We start from the raw sequence: 8,942 nt of genomic DNA on the forward strand, positions 1-8,942 counted from the left end.
GAGCCCCGAATACCCAAATAGTATACTTCTATGTGAACGCAGCCTTATGGTGGGCAATTGTGACATCACTGCTAACACTCTATAACAAAATATGATTGTCAGTTGCAGGTTATCTTAATAATTTGTTATGAGGTCAAGGGAAGAATTATCCATAAGTTTGACTTGGCACATTAGTGAACTAATCTATTTGGTCCATCTACTCTAATGCCGTGGGTTTATCAATGATGGGCTGCAGATGTTTCGTGGAAAAAGAAGTTGAACCAATTGAGCTTCTACCCACAAGTTTTTCAAAGTACAGTACATCAATTACATAAAGGTGAAAATGTACAAAATAACTCTGGGTCCCGTAACCCTAGGGATCAATGATTCCCATCAATTTTGTTTTATTTTTTTTTAAAGATTTTTCCCTCTACTCCAAAGAAGATGGATGCAATAAATTTGAGCACATGCATATTGTACTGCATCACTGTTAATCAAAGGGGTGGCAAATGTATGTGGTACATGTAACTTAATCACAACATGGAGACATGATCTTCATCCCAAGAGCATGGATGACCATTGGAAGATTCTACTATTTAGCTGCTATTTGTAGCATTCCCTCCCCCCCCCCCCCAAAAAAAAAAAAAAAAAAAATGAGGGAAAGAAAAAAAATACATACGAGTGTCTGTCAACAGTTTTCTCTCTTGAATATTAGACCATAAAAAGGTTTTATTAAAGCAAGTCAGAATTGCCTGGAGAGAAGGGGGTGCTTAATCATGAGCGCAGCCAGATTCGTATCATGCGGAATGCCAAGCTGTGTGTGGCCAAACATTCTTTCATATGCTTGGAACACCATACAGATGAATGTATTGATTAACATGTGGCCATGAAGAGGAGATTTTTTCTTGACTATATAAGTCAAAACTATTTTCAGTTACTAGTATATACAACAATCAACAATTTAAAGCATTAACAATCACACATTCTATGCAACAAACTCTTTTCATCGGCGAGCCCTGTTCTACTTTTAATGTTGAAGTGCTGCAGTACATCCTGGTAACAGCTTCATGCTAAACTACCGCTGAGCCTGATGAGGCTGACTCTTCAACAAGAATGTAAGTTCCAACGTCAGAGGAGCATATACTGTATCTCAAAAGAGGAAAAGCAAGGGTATTTAAACCTATACACCGATGGTAGCTGTCTCTTCTCATTGGGCTTCTAATCTAACGATGGAATGGTGCTCGGTCAGGGGCTTGGTGGGAGCTGCAACTACTCTCTCTCTCTGCCTGAGGTGATGAGTGGTGTCATAGCTCCTCAAGGTCTTCAAACGATACTCAATGAATCCATGATCCTTGCCATACAGGTATACTCCTGAAATATAAGAATGCATTGTAAGTCAAAGCTTTTTCTTGAGTCTCAACAAATTTGACTTTGGCACAGAGTTGACTATAACTGATGAAGATCTGATAGCAGTAGAAATACATGTAGTGGCATTTTTATGGAAGAAAACGAGAATAGGTTTATTATAAATGAACGGCGCAACTGGCATGTTGGAACTTAAGTTACATTACGTTACGTTGAAGTTAACGTTTATCGAACCTAAGTCATGGAATCAGGCCAATCTGCACACAACTTTATTACACATCTATGAGAAGGTACATCAAAGATTATAAAAAGTCCCCACATTGCCTGTATATTTGCACAATGAATTAATTAAGAAATAGATGCAATTTTCCTGTAAAGGGGGGGGGGGGGGGTCATGCCCATAACCTGAAAAACTTTGGGTCCTTGCCCCCTAACTAAACAAGGATGATCAACTCCTCGTTTGGTTGCTTAATTCTGTCCACTAGCTCTTGAGAAAAGTTGAAAATGTTGAAGTTTTTGCAAGCTAGATGAATAAGATACCATGTTACAAGGTAGGTCACTTAAGCTTTCTGCTAAAGAGGGCTAAAAAAAGTTGTAGATCACATAAACTTACGAGTATAAACTTACATGTCCTTTTGCACCTTGTGTGGTGTCTCACAAAGTGGGGTACTGCATCGCAACAGCCTTGGCTACAACATCCTTTGCTCACTACTTGGTATCTGAATTTAAAAAGAAAGCAAGAAGAATGTTAATCATATTCTAGGACGCAAATATATAACATCAAAAATTTGGCCCTCATTTTAATCTTTTAAGGGGCTGAACTATTTTTATGGTTTTTTTTCTTGGCATTAATTTCTATTGCTATTCAGTACCACTGTTTCAAGTACATTTATTGCTACTTGAGCCAGATATCAGTTAATACATATGAAAATTTCATGCAGATAGGTTAAGTGTGAATGTGCACAGTTAGTAGAAAAATTTATACAAGATGTGATTATCCATTGAACTTCATGGCACATCAACTCCCACTTTTTTATTAATCATTGTGTTGATTAAATCATAAGTATTAGGACTATTATCAAATCAATATACATGTGGCCTGATGGGGCTACCAAGAAAATAAGTCAGCGTGGAGTCTTGTACGTACACTCTGATTACATGTCTCATACAAGTACACCAGGCTTTATTTTTAAATCTGTAACCATCACTTCATTAACAATGTTATACTTACCAGTCCCTTCTACTTTCTTTCTTTCTTTCTTTCTTTCTTTTTTTTTTTTTGGGGGGGGGGGAATTTTAGTCTGCTTTTCTCTATACCGGTACTTGAGAAGACCAAAAAAAAAAAGAAATGAACAGGCAAATTACATGGTTATATATTGGATGGAAATGTAGTACAAGACATGACAATGGGAAACTGGTATTCCAGACCAATTTTCAATAATTATGATAATATAATATATGAATAATAATAATATTTTAAATAATTGAACTTACGCTGTACAGTTTTCTGCTTCCATTTTCAACAACAAATATGCTGCAATGATCTGGGTGTGCAGATGTCTCCTCGGAACAGTCAGAACTCCTTCCCTCAGCTTTTGAAGTATCTCTTCCCCCTTGAAGTGATGTGTGTGTTGAATTCCTGGGCAAATAAGTAAAATTTAATGGTTTTATGAATAATACAAATGGCATGAGGATAGTAGGTTCCTCCAGTTTACATTATAAACTTGAAGAGCAAAATCATTTAACATACATATTTGACATAAGCAACAGCTCTACTTACACAACTCAAGACTGACCATAACATGGTTTTCACTTCTGTCGATACGGCAAGTACACGGCACACATTTTTCTTAAATACAAGTACTAACCTGTCAAGACATTCATTTTCAGAGGGAAGGACAGCTCCAAAACTGCTCCATGAAGTATCTTGAAAATCATTTCTTCAAACAAAATAAAACCAACCAAGCATTCAGTCTCTTAATGTAGCCTCTTATGTAATTACTAAGACTCCAGAATGTAAAATAAATATAAATCAATTTCAAACTAGTCTCCCTTCATTAATCATAGTGGAAAACAACAGAATAGCTTACAGCAGGGTTAATGCAATGGAAGTCCATATCTCAGAGGCTCCTTCGCTGATGTTGGCCCGGTGTTTCCAGCATTCCTCAACCCTGAATTCAATGGCTAGTCGTAGACCACATCTGGTACTTTGCAATCTGGTGATCTGCACCCTCTTCGTGTGACAGAGACTGTACAGCTATCAATATCTGTCTTTGTTCTCCAAATGATGACCCCTACACCGAGTTCCTTTAAATCACCATCACTCCCAAAGGGCTGTCATGTCTACGTCTTTCCTGGAGGAAAGTACGAAAACACAAGGTTCAGAAATGTATTTAGAACTCATTTCCACAAGACAATAATTATGCAGTTGTTTTGTCCACACAAATACTAAGTGAGCACCAATACAACAGCTAGTAGGCCTAATTACTTTTTTAGCTACATCAGCATATTTAATGTTAGAATTAAAGACCCAAAGATGATCTCTGCCAAATTTCAATACCGGTACCTAAGGTCACCTGTACCTTTCATTTAAAAAAAAAATGTTGAAAATAGTACCAGTCATCGTCTGCTACAAGGGGGATCGATCTCCATGATGTGTGAGCACGCTGATCTTCAGCTAGAAGTGCGATGTCACAGTGAACCAACACTTAACACGAACAGTACACGCATCATATTTCTTACCTAGTACAGTAGTAGATGATCACGACACATGACGTGGGAGCTAGTGTACGTGGTATTCTCCCAGCTGTTTGGATGCTCGAATGTAGCGGCAAATAAAAGTCCTTTTTACTACATACAGTGTTTAATGAACAATAATCATAAATCACCAAATTTCACCATTCTTTATTACCGTACTGATCGAGATCACCATCTCATCTGGCAACACAGACCAGTGTCAGTGATTCGGCTGTCAACTCAACAATAGCAATGTAGAGTATATGTCTGGCGCTAGGCGCTTCTAATCTATTGCTTTAATTAGCACAGCTTAGTAACACTCACTACAGTTAAAGTTCGATCTCTACACTCGACCACAGTAATCTCTGTGTGATGATTAACTATACACAGCCCAGTCGCTGTACATTAAGACGTACCTACGTACAGCGACTGGGCTGTGTATAGTTATGTGATGATGTTATGCTTACGAATGTCAATTCAATGGCTAACGACCAACGTTTCATTCATCACTCATTTTTTTTTTTTGAATAGTTCAAGCCCTAGATCCCAACGTGTACAATTAAACTAAAGTCTAAAGACTCAACGTATTATTAGATCCCAACACCTAGTGTGTGCCAGTTGAGTTTCGGCCTCGGATTCTAGCTGTTCGTAAGGTGTTCTATGATATGACCAGCCCCATATAGCTTACTGTGCCACGGGCGGCCCGGGGTTATTCGTATAGAACCCTAAAGGTAACTTACTTATGGTCGTTTACGGAGAGGTATAACGTTAGACTAGCCCGTAATGCTGAAAAAAACTCAACAAGTTATAATTAGATCGATCTATGGTTTGCTTACCTTCAAAAATGTGAATAATATCTCCGCCCCACTCAATTTGAAGACAGACATTTGCTCACGTCCATCACGACATCCAGGCTCAGATTCTCACGATTTCACTTACACGCACGTAAATTTGTGATCCTATGCATAATACACGCACAGCTAGCACACAGTACGCAATTGCACACAGTCCACGCACAGCTAGCTAGGCGACGCGTCGCTGTTCAGGTAAACCTGCTCGCGCCCAAGCCAGGGGAAATTGCGGCTGGTGATTGGCTTAGAGTAAACACATGACAGGGGAATTCTCAATTTCTATTGGCCTAGCCAAATGCGTTTAATTATGTATTCACTCGGAATTCACTCGGCTTAATTTTCACTCGGAATTCACTCGGCGAATGGGTTTCACACAAATTTCACTCGTTACAAGAGTGAAATTCACTCGACAACGAGTGAAAGTCACTCTTAATTGAGTGAAATTTTATTCACTCCTTCCGAGGAGTGAATTATTCACTCGAAATTTTTTAGAGAGTATGAAAGCTCTCTCAAGATAATTCCACAAAACATCACTTTGCGATAAAGAGTAAGTACTCATCGACATTCTGATATCATCTTCATGAAAATAATATGTTCACCTCTGTTGCCTTAACCCGAATGAGCCAAATGTGTACAGATTTCACACACAAACCTATGGAAAGAAAATTAACGTGGCAAGCAGAGAGTTAAAGGTCATATCTACCTTTGGGAGAAGTGATTACAAAAATGTTTAAAATATCACATTATTTTGATGCATATGTGTAGGTCTGTTGTATCACAAAACCTCCTGCATATAAAATTTCCACAATAAAGCCTAAACAAGGCAAGTGCCATAATGTGTCTCGCCCATTCGCGTACAAGAAATTGTATAACAGATGAAAAAAGAGATATAACAGATAAAAAGAGATATAAAAGGGTAAGATTTTATGGCAAAAAAGAAACGTGCCACAAACATTTAACAGTGGGCCCTTAAAGTTCGTTGAACCCTGCCTGTGGCCTTTGACCTAGTGGTAACCATCCATTCCCCAAGGGACATCTACCATCCAGGTTTAGTCACAAATGGAGTTATGGATCAAAAGTTATGACCCATAATAGAAATGCGCCATAAAAACTTAAAATTGGGCTCTACAAGTTCATTGACCAATGCTTGTGACCATTGACCTTGTGGTTACCATCCACTCCCCAAGGGACATCTACAATCCAAGTTTAGTCACAAATGGAGTTATGAATCAAAAGTTATGACCCATAATAGAAACACGCCATAAAAACTTAACATTGGGCTCTAAAAGTTTGTTGTCCCATGCTTGTGACCATTGACCTTGTGGTTACCATCCACTCCCCAAAGGACATTTACCATCCAAGTTTAGTCACAAATGGAGTTATGAATCAAAAATTATGACCCATAATAGAAACGCGCCATAAAAACTTAACATTAGGATCTAAAAGTTCGTTGTCCCATGCTTGTGACCATTGACCGTGTGGTGACCATCCATCCCCCAAGGGACATCTACCATCCACGTTTGGTCACAAATGGAGTTATGGATCAAAAGTTATTACCCATAATAGAAACGCGCCATAAAAACTTAACACTGGTCTCTAAAATTTCGTTGACCCCTGCTTGTGACCTTTGACCTTGTGGTGATCATTCACTTTTCAAGGGACATCTACCATCCAAGTTTGGTCACAAATGAAGTTATGGATCAAAAGTTACGACCCATAATAGAAACGCGCCATAAAAAGTTCATTGACCCCTGCCTGTGAGCCTTGACCTTGAAGTGGGGCAGATATGTGAAAAAGATGCTCACATCAGGCGGAAAGTATGAATTTTTGGGTATAGGGGTATTTTGGGGCGCTGTTTTCAAAAATTGCCGGATCCAAGAAATCAGGGCCCTGTTTTATCAAGATAAAGTTAGCGTTGATTGTGAAATCAACGCTAACTTTGTTAGTTATAGGTGATCACCATGACTTAATTATTGATTTAGTCAAAACAAGCAACACGGGACGAGGCTGGTTTCCGGTACTGTCTGCTTAAAAACAATACAATACTTTATGCAAAACAAACAACAAAAACATGATTGTTTGTCATGGCCACGGAAGCGTAGTCTGCTAGTGCGACGCAGTATTATTAGCGCTATGTACAGCCGCTGAATTAGAAGTTTAAGAGTTTGCAACAGAACCGCAAAATACGCCGTTTTGCGTTGTTATTGAAGAAAGTAGGTCGATAGATCTAGCACATCTCGAGCTCAACGAAAATCTGCGTACGCGCGTACCGTAAAGTTTCCGCACACTACGTAGGATTAAACACTAAAGTATCCATTGACATGAGCCGCATTTACACTTACTAACATCGCGATTTTTAAAATCGCCATATTTTGGTTCCACCGTTTACACTTGCGCAAAAGCATGCGAAGTTTGAGCTTCACGAAACATCGCGATTTTTTGGTCGGTAGTGCGCATGCGTAATTTACCTCTTTTCAACACGGTAGCTGAGTGGAAGCGCGCGCTTTTCTGTTCGTTTTCACTGCAGTGCAGTATATTTTGATCACAATAGCTGGTTGGAACGTTGAGCCAGGGCTTTTTATCAGTACAATGCACACATAAATTTGTGCTTCTCGAGACTGTTATACTTACGGTAAAACTATATAGCTTGCTATATTAGATCACATACGTAGTAGGTGTGTAAAACTTCATCTACAGCAGCATTCAGGAGGATCATGAAATTTCGCCGATATGACGAAAGTGAGAAGTAGGACTTGGAAGTTAGGACTGGTATTTTATCAGGCGACAGCAAGAACTCACACTTGTTACGTACTCCTGTACTAGTATTCCACAAACGGCGTATATCGAGAGCAGTACGGGTTCTCTCACAATCTGAATCAACGCATTTCTGGGAGAACATTATTTTAAGTCGTCTTGGGGTGATGATACGTGGTTGGAGAACTTCAGGTTTGCTACTAGTAGTAGTTTTCACGTACTAGTTTCATCAGGGAGAGGGAGGTGAGAGACTACGAGCCGATCGAGGATCAGCCGTACACAGCTAGCTGTCTATACCGTGTACTAGTACTCTGGCCAGTGACCGACGTACTCTCTACACGTTCCAAAGAGGGATCGGGAGCGCGCATAAACTCCCGGTGCAATCCGAGACCGAAAGTCACGTGATGAAAAATCGCGATATTTCTGCAGCTTGGGTTTACACTCGCTAACTTCGCCTCAAACTTCGCGATGTTTCAAAAAATCGCACTCCGGCTGGCGATTTTTCTGGCGATGTTTCGAGGGCATTTGGGTGTACTTGCTTAGCAACTTACACCCAAATGTCGCGATTTTAGAAAAATCGCGATTTTTCCAAGCAAGTGTAAATGGGCCTATGGATAAACGTACAGTAACTGACTGTCCAAGTCTTAATTAAATAGGCTGAAGTCCTGTGTGCTAACGTGTAGGATTATGGAAACTTGTGAGAGTGTGGTGAACTTCAGTAGCTTGTTCTTACCTCTACACCGCAGATCAGCTTTGTAAAGAAAAGATCGCGAGTCTACATACATCAACATGTCGAAATTCTAGACTCTAATAGACGCTCTAATCTGCAGTACCTGTCTACGGTAAGTACAATCGAATCGCTGAACGAATAGGCCTGTTACTGGTTAGCCTAACTTAGATCTCAAGTTACTGTCGTACTCGGTGCTATAGAATTAAACTCTTTCTTTTCTGTATAGGCCTACTAAACTCTTATAATTAGTATCTATTATAAAATGGGTTCAAGAATGTAGCCAATTGGAAGCGCTGAAATGAGTCACGTGTGCGTGCATTAATCTTTACTATCATGCACGGCCTTGCAAAAAAGCGTAAAGTCACTGACGTCACAATGTTTACACTAGCAGTGCGCACTTAATCAGTTGTTACAAGTGCGTCGCGCGCTACCATACGCGCTGTCAATCCTGTAAACAACTTCTCGTTCGGGCTGCCAGCCGGCCTTTCTTGTGCACAGCAATCATGTGGCGTACGTATACGCTTATA

The 8,942-nt window shown here is 39.7% G+C and overlaps 1 long non-coding RNA gene across 1 annotated transcript; it reads right to left on the reverse strand.

Annotated features, from left to right (window-relative positions):
- Window positions 1-1,173: 1,173 nt before the first annotated feature.
- Window positions 1,174-3,782, reverse strand: LOC139727707 (uncharacterized). Its single transcript, XR_011710761.1, has 4 exons — window positions 3,435-3,782; window positions 2,839-2,983; window positions 1,972-2,063; window positions 1,174-1,350 (listed from the first exon to the last, which is right to left on the reverse strand). It is a non-coding gene; the product is annotated as an uncharacterized lncRNA (long non-coding RNA).
- Between the last annotated feature and the right edge of the window lie 5,160 nt (window positions 3,783-8,942).

Source organism: Diadema antillarum, unplaced genomic scaffold (assembly GCF_040938485.1).
Source record: "Diadema antillarum isolate AM-2024a unplaced genomic scaffold, OU_Dant_1.0 seq00000143_RagTag, whole genome shotgun sequence".
Classification (NCBI taxonomy): domain Eukaryota; kingdom Metazoa; phylum Echinodermata; class Echinoidea; order Diadematoida; family Diadematidae; genus Diadema; species Diadema antillarum.